The sequence below is a fragment of the Rhinopithecus roxellana genome, chromosome 11 (assembly GCF_007565055.1).
Source record: "Rhinopithecus roxellana isolate Shanxi Qingling chromosome 11, ASM756505v1, whole genome shotgun sequence".
NCBI classification, from domain to species: Eukaryota; Metazoa; Chordata; class Mammalia; order Primates; family Cercopithecidae; genus Rhinopithecus; species Rhinopithecus roxellana.
In genome coordinates this window covers 123,993,440-124,009,166 of record NC_044559.1, presented here as the reverse complement: position 1 = coordinate 124,009,166, position 15,727 = coordinate 123,993,440, and the positions used below count along the sequence as shown (strand labels likewise).

Genomic DNA, 15,727 nt, shown 5'->3' with positions numbered 1-15,727 from the left:
TATTTGTTGAATGAATTTGTTGAGTGAAACCAGCCGTTGAAACATGTGAGTGAGAACATCATCGCATGTATTTATTGGGTGAGGGGAAACAGGAGGAAGGAAGAAAATGAAGAGGACTTGTCATAATGAAAGTAGCATGGATGTGAAACTTTTTGGCTTTGTAGTTTAACCTGAGAGGTAGCAGATAGAGTGATGTCCTGAAAATGAAACTTAAAGGTTTTAAAGCATATAAAGAAAAAAAAAGAAAACACACCCAGGCTGAAAGGAAACCCTGGCTAATGGGAATCTGTTTACTAATGTGGTATTTTTAGTTTTTTTTCCTTGTTTCTTTCAACGAATGACTTTAGCTGTGGCCTTACATCCTTAAGGGTCAAATTGAGACTCAAATGCTTAATTAACCAAAAAGTACTAGATGAACACCTGCAATTATGAACATAGTCACACATGTTGATTTTCTTGTCTGAGATGTGAAGTATCTTATGGAATATAGGTACATGGTGTTTGGAGACTCTATAGCCAGAGAAGCTAGAAACCTCAGGGACTCATCCCAAGCAGCGGAGGGATAACTGTCTAAAGTATGGTTGCTGTTAGAAGGGTGGGGATGTGGGGGCGATTTGAAATCTGAGTTCCTAAAGGATCAGCTTGCATATTGCTCTTGGCTTCCTTGAGTGTCTACAATCTATTTAACATCACCTCTGCAGCACTTTCTTGAATGTTCATCCCACATTAACATTACCAGCCCTAGTGAGCAGAACATACCTGTGGACTTTCTTTCCAGGCTAAGACTTATCAGCCCCGCTGCCTGCGAGATGTGTGGAAACACTCCGACCAAGCATGTGACTTCGTATTAGTTAACAGTGTGGAGACGTGCAGTTTAAGGATTTGTCAAGAGAGCCATTCTCCATGGCACTGACCATGGGCCCATGACCTATCTCTACTTGCTTTTCATATGTTTCTCTTTCGCTTAGAATCGAGGAGTCCTTTGCTTCCACACCCCCGTTTTACAGGTAAGAAGACTGAATCTCAGAGAGGTGTAGTTGCTTGCCTAGGTCATGCAGATCATGGATAATGGTAGTAGAATTTATTCTGTTAATTTTCAGCCAAGAACAGTGCTAATTACTTGACCTGTATTATCTTAGTCTTCTCATCATTCTCCCCACTTTCTAGGTGAAGAAATTGGGCCTTAAAGGTTAAGACATTTGTGGAAGGTTCCTCAGTTTGTTAGTGGCAGCTGGAGTTCAGTCTGCTGTCAGCTTGCCTCCATGCCTCAACTGCCCTGTGACAGCTAATTAGAGAATGATCCATGTCTAGAATCTGAACCTCCTGGTGCCTGGCCCAGCCCACTTTGTTTCAAGAGATTCACAGTTATTGCCTGTATGCTTTTGTCTAGCAATATTTTGTGATTAGGACTTTTACTTTCCCGCCTGCTTTTTTTTTTTTTTTCTCTGAGACAGGATTTCACTCTCTTGCCCTGGCTGGAGTGCAGTGGTGCGATCTTGGCTCACTGCAACCTCTGCCTCCCAGGCTCAGGTACTTCTCCTGCCTCAGCCTCCCGAGTAGCTGAGATTACAGGTGAATGCCACTACTGCCCAGCTAATTTTTGTATTTTTAGTAGTGATGGGGTTTCACCATGTTGGCCAGGCTGGTCCATATGATCCGCCTACTTTGGCCTCCCAAAATGCTGGGATTGTAGGCGTGAGCCACCACGCCCAGCCTGCTGCCTGCTTTTTGAGAGTAATAAAAATTAAATAATTCTGTGGAGTGGTAGATTTTCTCACCTTCTCACCCTCCTCTACGGAGCTGATGGTCTTTTTTTTTTTTGAGATGGAGTTTCGCTCTTATTGCCCAGGCTGGAGTTCAGTGGTGCCATCTTAGCTCACTGCACTCTCCGCCTCCTGGGTTCAAGCGATTCCCCTGCTTCAGCCTCCTAAGTAACTGGGGCTACAGGCACGCGCCACCACACCCAGCTAATTTTTGTACTTTTGGTAGAGACGGGGTTTTGCCGTGTTGGCCAGGCTGGTCTCGAACTGCTGACCTCAGGTGATCTGCCCGCCTCTGCCTCCCAAAGTGCTGGGATTACAGGTGTGAGCCACAGTCCCCAGCCTGATGGTCTTGCTTTTACATTTCTGGCTAGATGAAACTAATGCAAATATTAAATTTATTTTTATCCAGGAAGGGGCAGAACCAAAATATACCAAGAAACAGGATATGTGAGTGGCTTTGAAATTCTGTTTTAATCACATAAGGTCAGATATTTAGCTCCAAGTGTGTCACATTGGATTGACTTTAAGGAAACAGTGCTATTTTTCACAAGAGGGCTATTGACAGTATCATACTTGTCATACTTCACAGTACGAATCCTTTCATCATTCAACATTGGGCCATGAGGGTAGGTCCCCAGTAATGACAGTTGATGTAAGCCCCTCATCCTTTCAGTATTGTTTCCAGTTTGTAGCTGGAAGAAGGGTGAGAGTTCACTTTCCCTGCAGCATTTCTCATCCTCTTAGATGTTGAGTAGTTTGTTGCTTGGAGCCTTGGTTAGGAGACCGTTTCTTCTGTTATTCTCAGCATTATTCTAGCCTATCTTTCCTGAAGAAAGGAGAGGCTCAAGGAAGGTAAAGTCAGAGAGGGCTCTTCTCGGGGGATTTATAGGGTGTGCTCCCAGCTCTGTGAAGTGTGGTGGAGGGCAAAGAGAGGAAGCCTCGTAATGGAAAGACACGCATTCCAGATGTGGCTCCACTTTTACTGAGGGGCCTCCGTCCTGCTGAACCTCACCTTCCTCTTCTGCTTAAAAAAAGTGCTTAAAAATACTGCCTTGCCTTGGGCTGGGCGCTGTGGCTCACGCCTGTTATCCCAGCACTTTGGGAGGCTGAGGCGGGCGGATCATGAGGTCAGGAGATCAAGACCGACCTTGCTAACGCAGTGAAACCTGGTCTCTACTGAAAATACAAATATTAGCCTGGTGCGGTGGTGGGCGCCTGTAGTCCCAGCTACTCAGGAGGCTGAGGCAGGAGAATGGTGTGAACCCAGGAGGCGGAGCTTGCAGTGAGCCGAGATTGTGCCACTGCACTCCAGCCTGGATGACAGAGACTCCGTCTTAAAAAAAAAAACAAAAACACTGTCTCGCCTTACACGTTGAGGTAGTACTGTAAGGATCCAAATGAGGCTAAAATGCTTAATAAGCCACATAGTACTAGATGAACTTATGTCATTATGAATGTGGCACTCATATTGATTTTCTTGTATTATATGCGAAGTATGCTCCAAGATCTACACCTAATTATGTTTGGACTGTCCATAGCCAGAGAAGCTGGAAGCCTAAAGGGCTTATCCTAACAAAGACATCAAAGCAGGCTTCAAGGCAGTCCCAGAACATAACTGTAATTTTAGAGCTGGGTAGGGTGAGGTTATATAGAGCTGTCTGACCTTTGAGTGGGATGCTTGCTGGCTGTAGAATTTGAAATAGAAATACTATTTCTCAGATTCATTACTCTTCTGAGTTGCATCTTTCTGAAGTCAGTGTGATGCCCAGTGGGATGAATATTTGAAGAAGCTTTCCCTGACTCCTGGGGTAGTGGAGCCCACCCAGGCTGTCTCCTAACTGTGTCCTCGGAACCACATTCCTAGGAATGTCAGCATGCACCCTTAGGTATAAGCTGGAGCCAGGGCTTGCTTGCTTACTTATTCAAAGAATAGGGTTTTGAGGCTTGCATAAATATGCTTTATTGTATTAAAATACTGCTTTTAATAAAGGGTACTTGGTGACCTGAAATAATAAGGTCAGGCATTCCTCAGCAGGTTATTAGGGGCTGTTGTTTCCATTTCTTTTAGGAAAGGAGTCTAACTGGCTAGACCCAGAGTTACAGGGAGCTCAGGAGATACCCCGCCCACCTTTTCTTTTCTGCTGTTGGCTCTGTGTGCTGCTGGTAGCTGTTGCTAGGCTCTCTGTCTCCCTTTACTTTTTCTAGGGTCTTCCTTTGCTATCTGCCAGCTTGGAGAGAAGGGTGTGCTAAAGCTAAAATTGAGCACATCAGCCTGGCAACTCAGATTGGTGGATCCCACAAATCAGGAAGCTTTTTGCCTATAAAGTCCCTTGGTGACTCTGGCAGGAGAGGTCATTTCAGGGATTGGCCAACTCCAGACTGCTACTTTGTTGCCTTGCCAGGAAGGTTGCTTTTCAAATAGATAAGTGGAAAACCTGTAAATCTCTGTTTTTCATCTTTGTCAGAAGATGGACGTTCTATACGTTAGGTTTTTTTTTTTGAGACGGGTTTTGCTCTGTTGCCCAGGCTGGAGTGCAGTGGCGTGAGCTTACTGCAAACCTCTGCCTCCCGGGCTTAAGTGATCCTCCCACCTCAGCCTCCCGAGTAGCTGGGACTAAAGGTGCATGCCACCATGCCCGGCTAATTTTTGTATTTTTTGTAGAGACAGGGTTTCGCCACGTTGCCCGGGCTGGTTTGTCCTGGGCGCAAACCATCTGCCTGCCTCGGCCTTCCAAAGTGCTGGGATTATAGGTGTGAGCCACAGTGCCTGGCCTCATTAGTTTGTAAAAAAACTATTTTGTTATTATTTTGTGTTTTATTTTAGTATGGTTTAAAAACTGATCTGAGAGACAGTTTCATAATAGAAATTCTAAAATGTTTTGAACCATGGTAACAACTCTGGGCCAAGTCTAGTCTCCCATGGTTATACTGCTTGCATTTAAAATTACTTCAGTGCAGACACATTATCCTCTATTGGGGATGTATAGTGGGGCTTCAGACACATTATTCCCTACTGGGGATGTATAGTGGGGCTTCATTGAGTATGGTGTATGTGAGTGGCTTGCTCAGCAGAAATGTATGAGCAGCTTAGACATGTCAGCTGGCTCCTGGTACTGAGAGAAATACAGCTGGGCACAGTAAAGAGAATTGTTAGCAACTACAATCACATCCGTGCCAGTTTGCTTTGTGAGCTTTGCAGAAATCCCAGTTGGGTGGTGAAATGCAAGTCACTTCTATTTTGGATGCCTCTGATTATAGACCTTCTGACTGTGAAGGCTGACTAGGAAATTCTCTGCATGGGAGTTCTATGTAATATAGCTATATGTTTCAAAACTGTGAGTGCAGTGCTTACAACATTTTATAAGCAAGTTCTTTATTTTGGGTGGATGCTTCTTTCTTGGTGGGCAATAGGGAAAAAGAAGTTATTAAGGATATTTTGTTTATATTTGGTAAACTCCTTGCCTCACACTACAGATTTAACATGAATCAGAGGAATTAGTACATGGTGGGTAGGATGAGGTCTGTTTTTCACTTCTCGAGAAAAGATTTCACTCCAAATTTAGAGTTCTGTCTATTCATGATTACATGGTCTTAGGATTTTAATTGACTTTCAGGATTTTGTTGGATACATTTATTCCAGTTAGTGCAATAATAATAATAATCCTTTAAATTATTTCTGGTTCTTACAATAGGTTTGTAGAATTTGTGTAGGTGTTTAAAAGTCCAGGTTTTACAGCTCCTCGTCTGTGTATCCTGCCAAAGTCCCGGAGGAGAAAGAAGTCATGGTGCTGTGTTTAATCCAGTTTCCCAGATGCACACATTTATCAAGGATTCCTTTCATTTACAGTGAGTGTTACTTTTGTCAGTTTAGGGATAATCTTATTTTTCCACAGCTTTTTTTCCCTCAAGCTGTGAACCATTATTTTACCATGTAGTGCTTGTTGCTCTTTTGCTTGCAAAGTGATGATAAGCAGTTTATATAGCATTAGAGATTGCCTTCTATCTTCTGAAAGCCAAAGCTGATGTTATTGAAGAGTTACAAGTTGTTTATTCACTCTAATGTTAGCAAATGCTCGACTCCCACTTTTCTGTAAGATAAATCTGATGTCTGATTTGCCATTTCTCCTATTTGGTGGTAGGGAGTCTGGAGGAAGCCTAGTAAGCTTGCTGTTCAGAAAGGATGATGCTAGGCATAGCCACGGTGGGGTCCATCCGAGGGCTGGAATATACTCTTGCTTTGTGAACCATTGACTTCTGAGGAGGATTTTTGGTTCCGTTATGGCACATATCTTAAGCACTGTGTGTGCTCTGCAGGCACACTTGGCTGTTGGTTGAGTTCTCTTCTGAAGCAGGAGGATACAACTTCGTCACTCACAGTAGGAAGCTGCCTGCGGCCTCTGGGTGTTGGAAGTGTAAGATGTGAGTGGAGGATATGAGCAAGAGTCCCTGTCCAGGGTGGGATGAGTCAGGAAGGACCCCACTGCAAGATAGCAGGGCTGTGAAAGCCCGGCAGGGCCCTGAGAGGTCAGCAGCAGACAGCCAGAAGTAACTCGGGTGCTTTTATTCTTGGCGATGTTTGGGTGCCTCTGTGCTGTGCCCTGGAGAATGGCTCGGGCTGGACAGCTAGCATGGCAGTGATTCTCAGTTAGGGATGGTCTGAATCTGAACACAATTTCCTTCTTCCATGGAACTAATGGTCTGAGAGAAACATTTGTTGAAATCTAAGTTGGGTTGTTTTGAAAATGAACCTTACTCTTGTATCCAGGATGTTTTGTAAGGCGGCATTGTGACAGGAATCCAGTGACCCTTGAACAACACGAACTTGAACTGTGTGGGTGCACTTCCATGTGAATTTTTTCCAACCAAACCACATTGAGAATGCAGTGTTCTTGGGATGTAAAATAGAGGGCTGCCTTTTTGTGTATCAGCAGGTTCCACAGGGTGGACTGTGGGACTTGAGCATGCTTGAGTTTTGGTATCTGCAGGGGTCCTGGAACCAATCCCCCTCGGACACTGAGGGATGGCTTTAGAGTTAAGAATGAAGGGTGCCTCGGGAAGGAGAGCTCAGCAGGTGAGTCACAAAAGGGATGGTGTAGATGCGTGAGCAGTCTGCTAGGAGACAGCCAGCTGCCTTATGGACACAGCAGAGCCTCTCCTTGCTACCCACTCTCCCACAACCTCCGACTACATCTGTGTCTTCACTTTGGAAGTGGCAGGTTGACAGTTAAGGCCTCAAACAAGTGCATTTCCCTGCCCTCTGTGTCTGGCTTTAACATGGTTTGAAACATGTAAACTATAATATTGATGCCAACTAGAGAAGGACAGTGTGCAAGTTGACGATACACTTCTTAGTGTTCTGTTTCCTAAGCTCATTTTCATAAATGGGTTTCTTACTTGATTAGTCATATTCACATGTTAATGTGTATTTGCTAAATCTCGATACTTGATGTGAAATTCAGGGACACTTTAAAGCAGGAATTGATAAGGAAGCTATAGCAGAGTTTCTCCCTCCCAGCACTGTTGACATTAGGTGGGGGCTGCCCTGTCCATTGCAGGATGTTTATTGGCCTCCCACCTCTCTCCACCAGATGCCATGCCAGCAGCAGCAACAGCACCCTCCATAACAAAAAAAAATGTTTCCAGATGTGGCCAAATGAGATCTCCCCTGAGAGGGCAACTCCTCTACTCTGCCTGAAACTCAGTGCCTTACAGGCTGTAGGATTCCAGGTAAAAGAGAAATTTAGTAGAACAACTTGCAGTGGTTCTGTTTTCTTTGTGTCTGTCACTTGCACATATCCTGGCCTCAGAGAGGACTTCATAGACTGCAGGGGTTGCACAGCTCCAGGATTGCCATTAGCATCAGACTTTGATGTGCATGAGCCCTGTGCCTCCTCCTCCAGCTTTGCAAAGGGCTGCATTGTTCCTTTTAACTCCTTAGAACTAACATTAGGTTTTAAGATGGTGTTACTAATGGTATTGTTGACAGAAAAGACATTGGCCACCGTTCTTACAATGGGTGGTGGGGTAGCTTTCTGTGTGTGCTTGGAAGTTGTGTAATGTCTTCAACTCAGATTCATAATTCACTTTTTTTTGGCCCTTATTTCTTTTGCTTTTTTTTCCTTCCTTTTTGGAGTAGTATGTTGTACTGAAAGGGTAGTAAATTTTTCTTCCTTTATCCAGCAGTTTTGTTTCTTATTCATTTTTCACATTAGCTACTTCTGTATGTGTGTGTTTCATATTTTATGACTACTCACAGTACTTTTTTTTGAGAGTCTGTTCTGATGAGGAATATGTAAATGGAATGACAGTTAAGAGTCTGTAAAGTTCTCATCTGACTACATTTTCTGACAGTGTGTAGCTTTGGCTTGGTTCAGGTGCTGAATTGGTTTTGTATCTTTGTGAACTGTTCGAAATCTCAGCGGCAGCATGATGACCTGGCCCCCTGAGGCAGGTGGTGAACCGACCAGGCGTTAGATTCAGGGGTCTGGCATTCAAGGACATCCTTAGTGGAAAACTTTGAAGGGGAGAAAAACCCTTGTTTTGTTGCATCTCTGTTGAGCTGTTGAGGAAAAATAGTGATGAGATCATTTAAATTATTTGATCTCAAGAGTCACTTCCATTAGTCAAGTGCACTGCTGCTGGATTGAGGAAATGACAGTGTGGGTTTCTTGAAATAGAGGTTTAGAAATTCGAGTCTTGATTTTCAGCTTGCCTGGGTGAAGGAAGCTCCAAAGAATGTGGTGACACAGTATTCCTGACAAACATTGTCTCTAAGGATATTTGAACCGAAAGTGTCAGTTCCTTAGAAGAAAGTGTGTTTATAAATATACAAATGGGAGTGATTCTTGAAATTGAAGGTGTCTTCCAAAAGTCTGAGGTTTGAAAGCATTTAGTCACTCTTGCTCTGTCCATATAGCACACAACTTTTATTAGGAAAGTTATCATTATAAGAGAATAGCTATTCATTAAAGAGGTGGTTTTCAACACTGCTGTTACAGAGCTCAAGGGAGACTGCCTGGGCCATTACCACAGGATTAAAAAGGCCCCTGCACATGATTGTTGGGACTTCAGTCAGTGTGTACACAACCAGTCAGGAAGATAATTTGGAGTTGTGAGAATGAACCTCTTCTGTTTGTGTGACACATCTGGAAGTGACGGGGAAGATGAACTCTTCAGGTCAGTTTAGGCGAAGCTGCCAAACCTTGATTACTTTCTCTGTATTTCTTTTGGTATTCTGTGGTCCTTCAAAGTGACTGTAAGTACTGTTTTTAGAGTGATTCTGAAGTTCAAACAAGCTCAGTATATGCCTCATTTCCTGAAATAGGAGATCTCTCAGGGAACGTCCAGCCTAACCCAAGTTAAAAACGTGCTTTAGTTTTATCAACTGTTTTTCAGATGCAACTAATCTAGAAAGTTTGTTTGCACAAAATAAAAATATGGCAAAATGTATTTTATACTGCTTACATAGCGGGTGCTTAGTTTGTGGGAAACGAATATATTTCTGAAACAAGGAAAATTGTGCTTACAGAATATTTTAAGAATTTTTATTTTAAGTATGTAATACCATTGGAACAAGATGAACAGCACTACTTCTTATGAGATACCCTTACAGGACCTCTTTTGGTAAAAGGGTAACTAGCTAATTATTAGGGTAGTGTATATGTAGGGAGAGTATTTGTAATAGCTTGAAATCACATTCTCTTCTCAAAGACCAGTGCTCCTCCTGAATGTCTTCAGCCTAATAATCTAAAGAGCCATTTATTATACAGTTTGGTGGTTGGATTTAGCCATCTTGTGGTGGGAGCAGTCACTGAGCTCCAAGTTCAATTAGCCACATTGTTTTGTTTGCTTCTGAGTGTGTAAGTGATCTACCTAGTTGTCAAGTATTTTAAGATGTTTGGCGTATGATGTTTTCGCCTTCAGTTCACTTGTTTTATTCCATTGAAGTGTTAACGCTGATGGTAGGGTCACTGTATGGGGTGACAGTGACTGAAAAACTGACTGCAAAGCTATATTTAAAATTTTTTTAAGAGTTCAAGAGTGTTGTCAGTTCTTCAGTTTGACATTCTTGCTATAGATAGAGGTTATGTAAACACAGTGCTGGTACTCCAAGGAACTAAACAAGCTGAGTAGTGGAGTTCCTTTCCTTTCCTGTTAAGCTAACATTTATAGCAAGTAGCTGCATCCCCTCAAAGTGTTTGTAGAATGCCTTCTCTTCATTCACAGAGAAGATGTTGGAGAGAAAACAGAATTCACTGGGCAAGTAGTTGGCTGAGAGAATTACTAGTGCCTGTGGCGACTAGGCTTAGAGCCACAGCCGTTGTAGGTGGTCCACACATACGGTAGCCTGAACAGTGTAGCCATTTTCTAGAAATGTGAGAATTGGATGTCCCCTGTGGGAGTTCGAGGTTCATTTCTTCAGTAGGTCAACAACCATTGGTCAGTCCAAGTTCTGCGTTCCAACCTCCCTGCTGGATGCTGGGAATACAAAGATCAACATTATTTGGACCTTGCACTTAAGGACATAATGATCTATTGGGTGAAACAGATGCAAATAAGGGATTACAATACGTTGTGTAGGGGAAGAAGGGAGACCAGAGTCCCCTGGATGGCGGAGGATGTGGTCAGGGAAAGTTAGCAAGTAAGCACTGCCTGATTAGTGAGGGACAAGAGTGGTGAAGCGGGTGGGGTGGCAAGGCAGAGGCCAGTAAGGCCAAGGCAGGCACAGGGAATTTGCTTCTGAAAGATCCAGGCTGGACTGGGCTTCCTTCCTTCCTTCCTTCCTCCCTGCCTCCCTCCCTCTCCTTTTCTTTCTTTGCCCCTTCCCCTCCTTCGTCTTTCTTGCCTTGCCTTGCCTTGCCTCCGCCTCCGCCTCCCCCTCCCTCTCCCCTCCCCTCCCTTTTGTCTCACTCTGTCACCTGGACTGGACTGGGATCATGACTCCCCAAGTCTCAACCTCCCAGTCTTAACCAGTCCTTCCGCTTCAGCCTCCCAAGTAGCTGGGACCACAAATGTGCACCACTGTGCCTGGCTAATTTTTTAAATTATTTGTACATACAGGGTCTTGGCATGTTGCTTAGGCTGGTCTGGAACTCCTGGGCTCAAGGGATCCTCCTGCCTCAGCCTCCTAAAGTGCTGGGATTACAGTCATGAGCCACCACACGTGGTGGTCATATGTTCCTTTTGAAGTCAATAGGTAGTTTAGTTGAACTTGTTTGTGGCTTAGTCCCCAAACGTTTAATGCATTGTGCTCATTTAGAGGACATTTGTTGGAAAAGAGATTTCACAATGATGGATGTGTACTGGAGTTTCTTGTATATTTTTATATACTCTAGATTCTGGAGAATGATCACTCAGTTTTAATGTGGAAGACAGAATAGACATCTTTAGAACTGTAAAAGGAATAAGCTATTTTTGTTGAGTATGAGAAGAAGATAGCCTTCGTAGAAACACAGGCTGTTCTGAGCATCAAGGACCTCATACTGTGGAAATCCTCATGTTACAGATAGGGTAGCTGAGCTGCCAAGAGGAGCTGCTTCTCCACTCTCTATAGCTGGTTCACAGCAGTTCTTAGTCTGAGAGCAAGTCTTCTGATATTGGGGTCAGATCCTTTCACTGCAGCACACTGTACCTCTTTTAAACCAGTTCTTATAGCTAGGTAAAACTTTCTCAAGAAGAAATTGACCTATCTTAATGTTTTTCTTTTTTAATGTGATGTTAGTCTAAGTAAGAATTATGTTTTAGGGAATTGTATTAGTTGAAAAGCTGTAGAAGAAATTACCCCAACATTTAGTAACTTAAAACAACATTTATTATCTCTCAGTTTTTGTGAGTCAGGACTCCCAGCTTAGCTGAGAGCCTCTGGCTCAGGGTATGTCATGGGATTACAGCTGAGCTGTCAGTTGGGGCTGTAGTCATCTCAAGGCTCAACTAGGGGAACTGCCTCCAGGCTCACTTATGTGGCCAGTGCAGGCATCAGGTGCTCACTGGCTGTTGGCTGGATACGTCAGTTTCCTGCCACATTGGCCTCTCCATAGGGCAGCTGGCTTCCCCTGGACCAAGTGATCCGAGAGAGAGCAAGAGAGACCCATGAGATGGAAGCCATACATAGTCTTTTTTTTTTTTTGAGATGATGTCTCGCTCTGTCACCCAGGCTGGAGTGCAGTGGTGGGATCTCAGCTCACTGCAACCTCTGTCTCCTGGGTTCAAGAGATTCTCCTGCCTCAGCCTCCTGAGTAGCTGGAATTACAGGCGCCCACCACCATGCCTGGCTATTTTTTGTATTTTTGGTAGAGACAGGGTTTCACATGTTGGCCAGGCTAGTCTCGAACTCCTGACCTCAAGTGATCTGCCTGCCTTGGCCTCCCAAAGTTCTGAGATCACAGGCATGAGCCACTGCACCTGGCTGGAAGCCATAGTCTTTATAACCTGAGCTTAGAAGTGACATTCTGTCACTGCTATTTGATAGAATCAAGTCATTAAGTCGAGGGGACAGTATTATATTAATAGAAGAGTGTGAATACCAGGAGATACATTGGGGCCCGTCTTCAGGGCTGCCCATGACAAACATGGATTAAGATTCTGTTGATTGTGTTTAACAGAAGTCCACTAAAACTGACTTCAGCAAAACAGACGGGGAGTGGGAGAGAGAATAAATATGGGATATGAGGATTTTTCATGGAGACCAAGGGTGAGGAGCATAACTGAGTCTCACGAGGAACTGGACTTGGAAGGTGGACAGTCTGTAGGAAATGAGGCAGCTTTCTCCTTCAGTATCTTAATAGTAAAGTCTCTTATCCTTCTAAGTCAGTCTTATGTTTCACATGTCTCAAATTTATTTTTCGTTTAATCTTTATTCTTTATAAAATAGCTATTTTTCTTTGTCAACACATGGTGGAAAATGGCCACCCCAGTGGTTCTAGAACCATAAAAGACTAATGGGAAGAATCTCCGTGTCCCAGGAGAGAGGATTGAGTTTACTTTGCCCCACTCGTGGGATGGCTCCCCTATGGAAGTTGTTCAGTGAGCAGGGTCAAGGTTTAGGTTGGGGGTATGGACATGTCTGCAGTAGCCTTACTCTCCTGTGAGCTGTGGGGGACAGATAAACGGGATGAAGTTGGAGGGGTTTAGTGAATCATTGGGACAGCAAATTTCAGAGAAGAGCATTTGGAAATAATTTTCTCAAATACATAGTTTTAAAATCCATATTTGATTTTTTTCCTCAGGGATTCCCAAGCGAAGTAGAGCTAAAATGAATTAATTTGGGTAAAAGTAAAGTTAAGGCTAAGTTAGGAAACACTTTTTTAAAAAGAAGAACCTGCTGGGTGCTGTGGGCTCATGCCTGTAATCCCAGCACTTTGGGAGGCAGAGGTGGGCGGATCACCTGAGATCAGGAATTCAAGACCAGCCTGGCCAACATTGTGAAACCCCATCTCTACCAAAAATTCCAAAATTAGCTGGGTGTGGTAGCGCATGCCTGTAGTCCCAGCTACTCTGGAGGCTGAGGCAGGAGAATCGCTTGAACCTAGTAGGCAGAGGTTGCAGTGAGCTAATATTGTGCCATTGCACTCCAGCCTGGGCAACACAGCAAGACACTGTCTAAAAAAAAAAAAAAGAAAAACCTTAGTGGAAAAGTAAGCTTTTCTATGTTAATTATTTTAAAAAAGTCTCTGAGGCTAGTATTAACCTGAAAAACTTACTGATTATCATAAGTACTGTTTCTCTCTCTCTCTCTCTCTCTCGCTTTAGTTGCCCCTTATAAATTCCAGGTTTATCCACTTTTTAAAATGTTCTTGGGCTGTGAACATCTGTCAGCTTTCCTATATTAGATTTTTTTTAGCAGCTTATATAACTTGAAATAAAATTACCATTTTTTGTTCTAAAACTGCCTATTTAGTGTGTTGATAGGGTTTCGCTCTTGGCTTCAGTCTATTTCAATAGATGACAAAGATGCAGAAAAGGTTATTATTTTCATTTTTGCATGCTTGTTCACTTTCATGGCACTTTAAAATGATGCACACTCCGGCTTAGCTGCAAGAAAGCTTGTATTACAAGGGTAGAAACCAGAAGCCTTTTCTGGAGGTGTTTTTCTTTTTGCTTTGTAGATAAGTCAGAAGAATCCTGTAAAACCTAAAGGCAGTCTACCAGTTGCATAGTTGGGTAGTTTTCATTTTTGTTCTTAGAGTTGGATTTGAGCAGTTCAGCAGTAGCAGCGATTAAAGCTTGTTAGTGTATGGTAAACACTTATGCTTGTATATCTTAAGATGTTGCTTTGTTGGTCAAAATCCGATTTTAAAAGTTGAGACTGGGGCAGTGGTTTTGGGAATTACCACATGGTAAACAGCTCTGTTCCCAGCCCCCAACTCTCCATGACTCTGCGTAGGGGAAGCTGGTGGTGTAGCGCATGTTTGAGGAGGTGGATGTGGCAATGGGAAGTGTGCTTCAGGTGGGAGTGGGTCCACAGAGCCTAGCATGGTAGGCTGGGTGGTGCTCCTTCAGAAAAATCTGCACCCACTCCTTAACCTCTTCATGTTTTACTCATGCTTTGCTATTGTGGGTTTAGGTTTGGCAATAATGCTGCTGTTTACAGTGAGAACGTAATAGGGGAAAAAGGCTGGACTTTGTAGTTGCAGCGATTGCTGGGAAGATGCAACAAGTTTTTTTTAGCTTCTTCCTACTGTTTACCGTGATGCATTCTCTTAAAACTGTTCTTATAATCTTCTCTCTGTCTCCTTAACAGATGTGGAGTTGATCATGCCACTACCCTGCTCACAACCCCTGAGTGGCTTCTGTTCTGGTTAGGGTAAATACATACTCCTCCCTGTGGCTCACAGTCATTGGTGTCTGTCCCCTGCCTGCCATGTAAACCTCCTTTCTTGTGGTGACTCCAGCCACAAGGCCCTCCTGGTGTTTTTCAAGCTTCCAACTTTGTCTGTCTCAGGGTATGTACAGATGTTCTTCCTTCTGCCCTGCATGCCTTTCCCACGGCTTGTCACCTGGCTGGCTTCTGGGCATCCTGCATCACCTCTTCAGGGTTTTGTCCTAAGAATACGATCCAGAGAGAGCAGCCCCTGCCCCTGCCCCTGCCCCTGCCCCTGCCCCTGCCCCAGCCCCATCACACTCAGTCTCTTTACCTTTATGAGGTAATGTTTACCACAGTCTGAAATTATCCTATTTACCTGTTGCTTGTGTTTCCCCCACTCCCAGAATGGAAACACCATGAAGATAGGGACATGTCGTGCCCACCACGATGCCTGTCACCTAACACAGTACTTAGCATGCAGTAGTTCTCAGGAAATACTCGAATGAATAGAAGTGCTGCATTCGTTTAACACATAGCAAACATTTTTTTGTCTCTGTTTTTAGACCTTGGCGTTTTTCAAGAGCACTGGTCAGTTTGTAAAATATCGCTTAATTTGACTTTGTCTGGTGTTTCCTCTGGGTTAGATTCAGATTATGCATTTTTGGCAGAAGCAGTGCCTCGTGTCAGGAGGCACATGTCTGTTTATCCCAGCATTGGGGATGCTAACTTTGATGACTTTGTGAAGCTGTGGCATATTCTAGGTTTCTTCAGTGTACTGTTGCTGCTTTTCCCTTTGTAATTAATAAGTAACTTGTGGGGAGATTGAGACTTTGTAAAATATTCGATTTCTTATCAAACTTTCACTCACAAGTTTTAGTATCCATTGATGGTTTTTTAGGTCCTTCTGTATCTATTAGCAACCTTTGTCTTGTAAGGAAAAGCTCTCCCTTTTCATCATATATTGATCAGTATGGACAGATTGTTAATTTCATTGAGTTTTAATCTATTATTATTTTTTTGTTGCTTAAGTTGTCCAAAATTTGACTGGTGGGAGCCTCTTCAAACTGGTTTCAAGTTGTGTTCTTTTGCTATGTCCTCATCATTCCTTCAGTGCTTCCTCAGTTTCTGTCAGGACATCTGCTTTTTAGAAGTCATTTTTCTC

The 15,727-nt window shown here is 43.4% G+C and overlaps 2 protein-coding genes across 3 annotated transcripts in view; one reads left to right on the top strand and one right to left on the bottom strand.

Moving 5' to 3' along the window:
* Window positions 1-15,727, top strand: part of CCNY (cyclin Y) — a 234,159-nt gene that overhangs the window by 5,295 nt on the left and 213,137 nt on the right. The window lies entirely within an intron of this gene.
* LOC104682677 (translation initiation factor IF-2-like) overlaps window positions 1-15,727 on the bottom strand; it is a 230,986-nt gene that overhangs the window by 123,348 nt on the left and 91,911 nt on the right. The window lies entirely within an intron of this gene.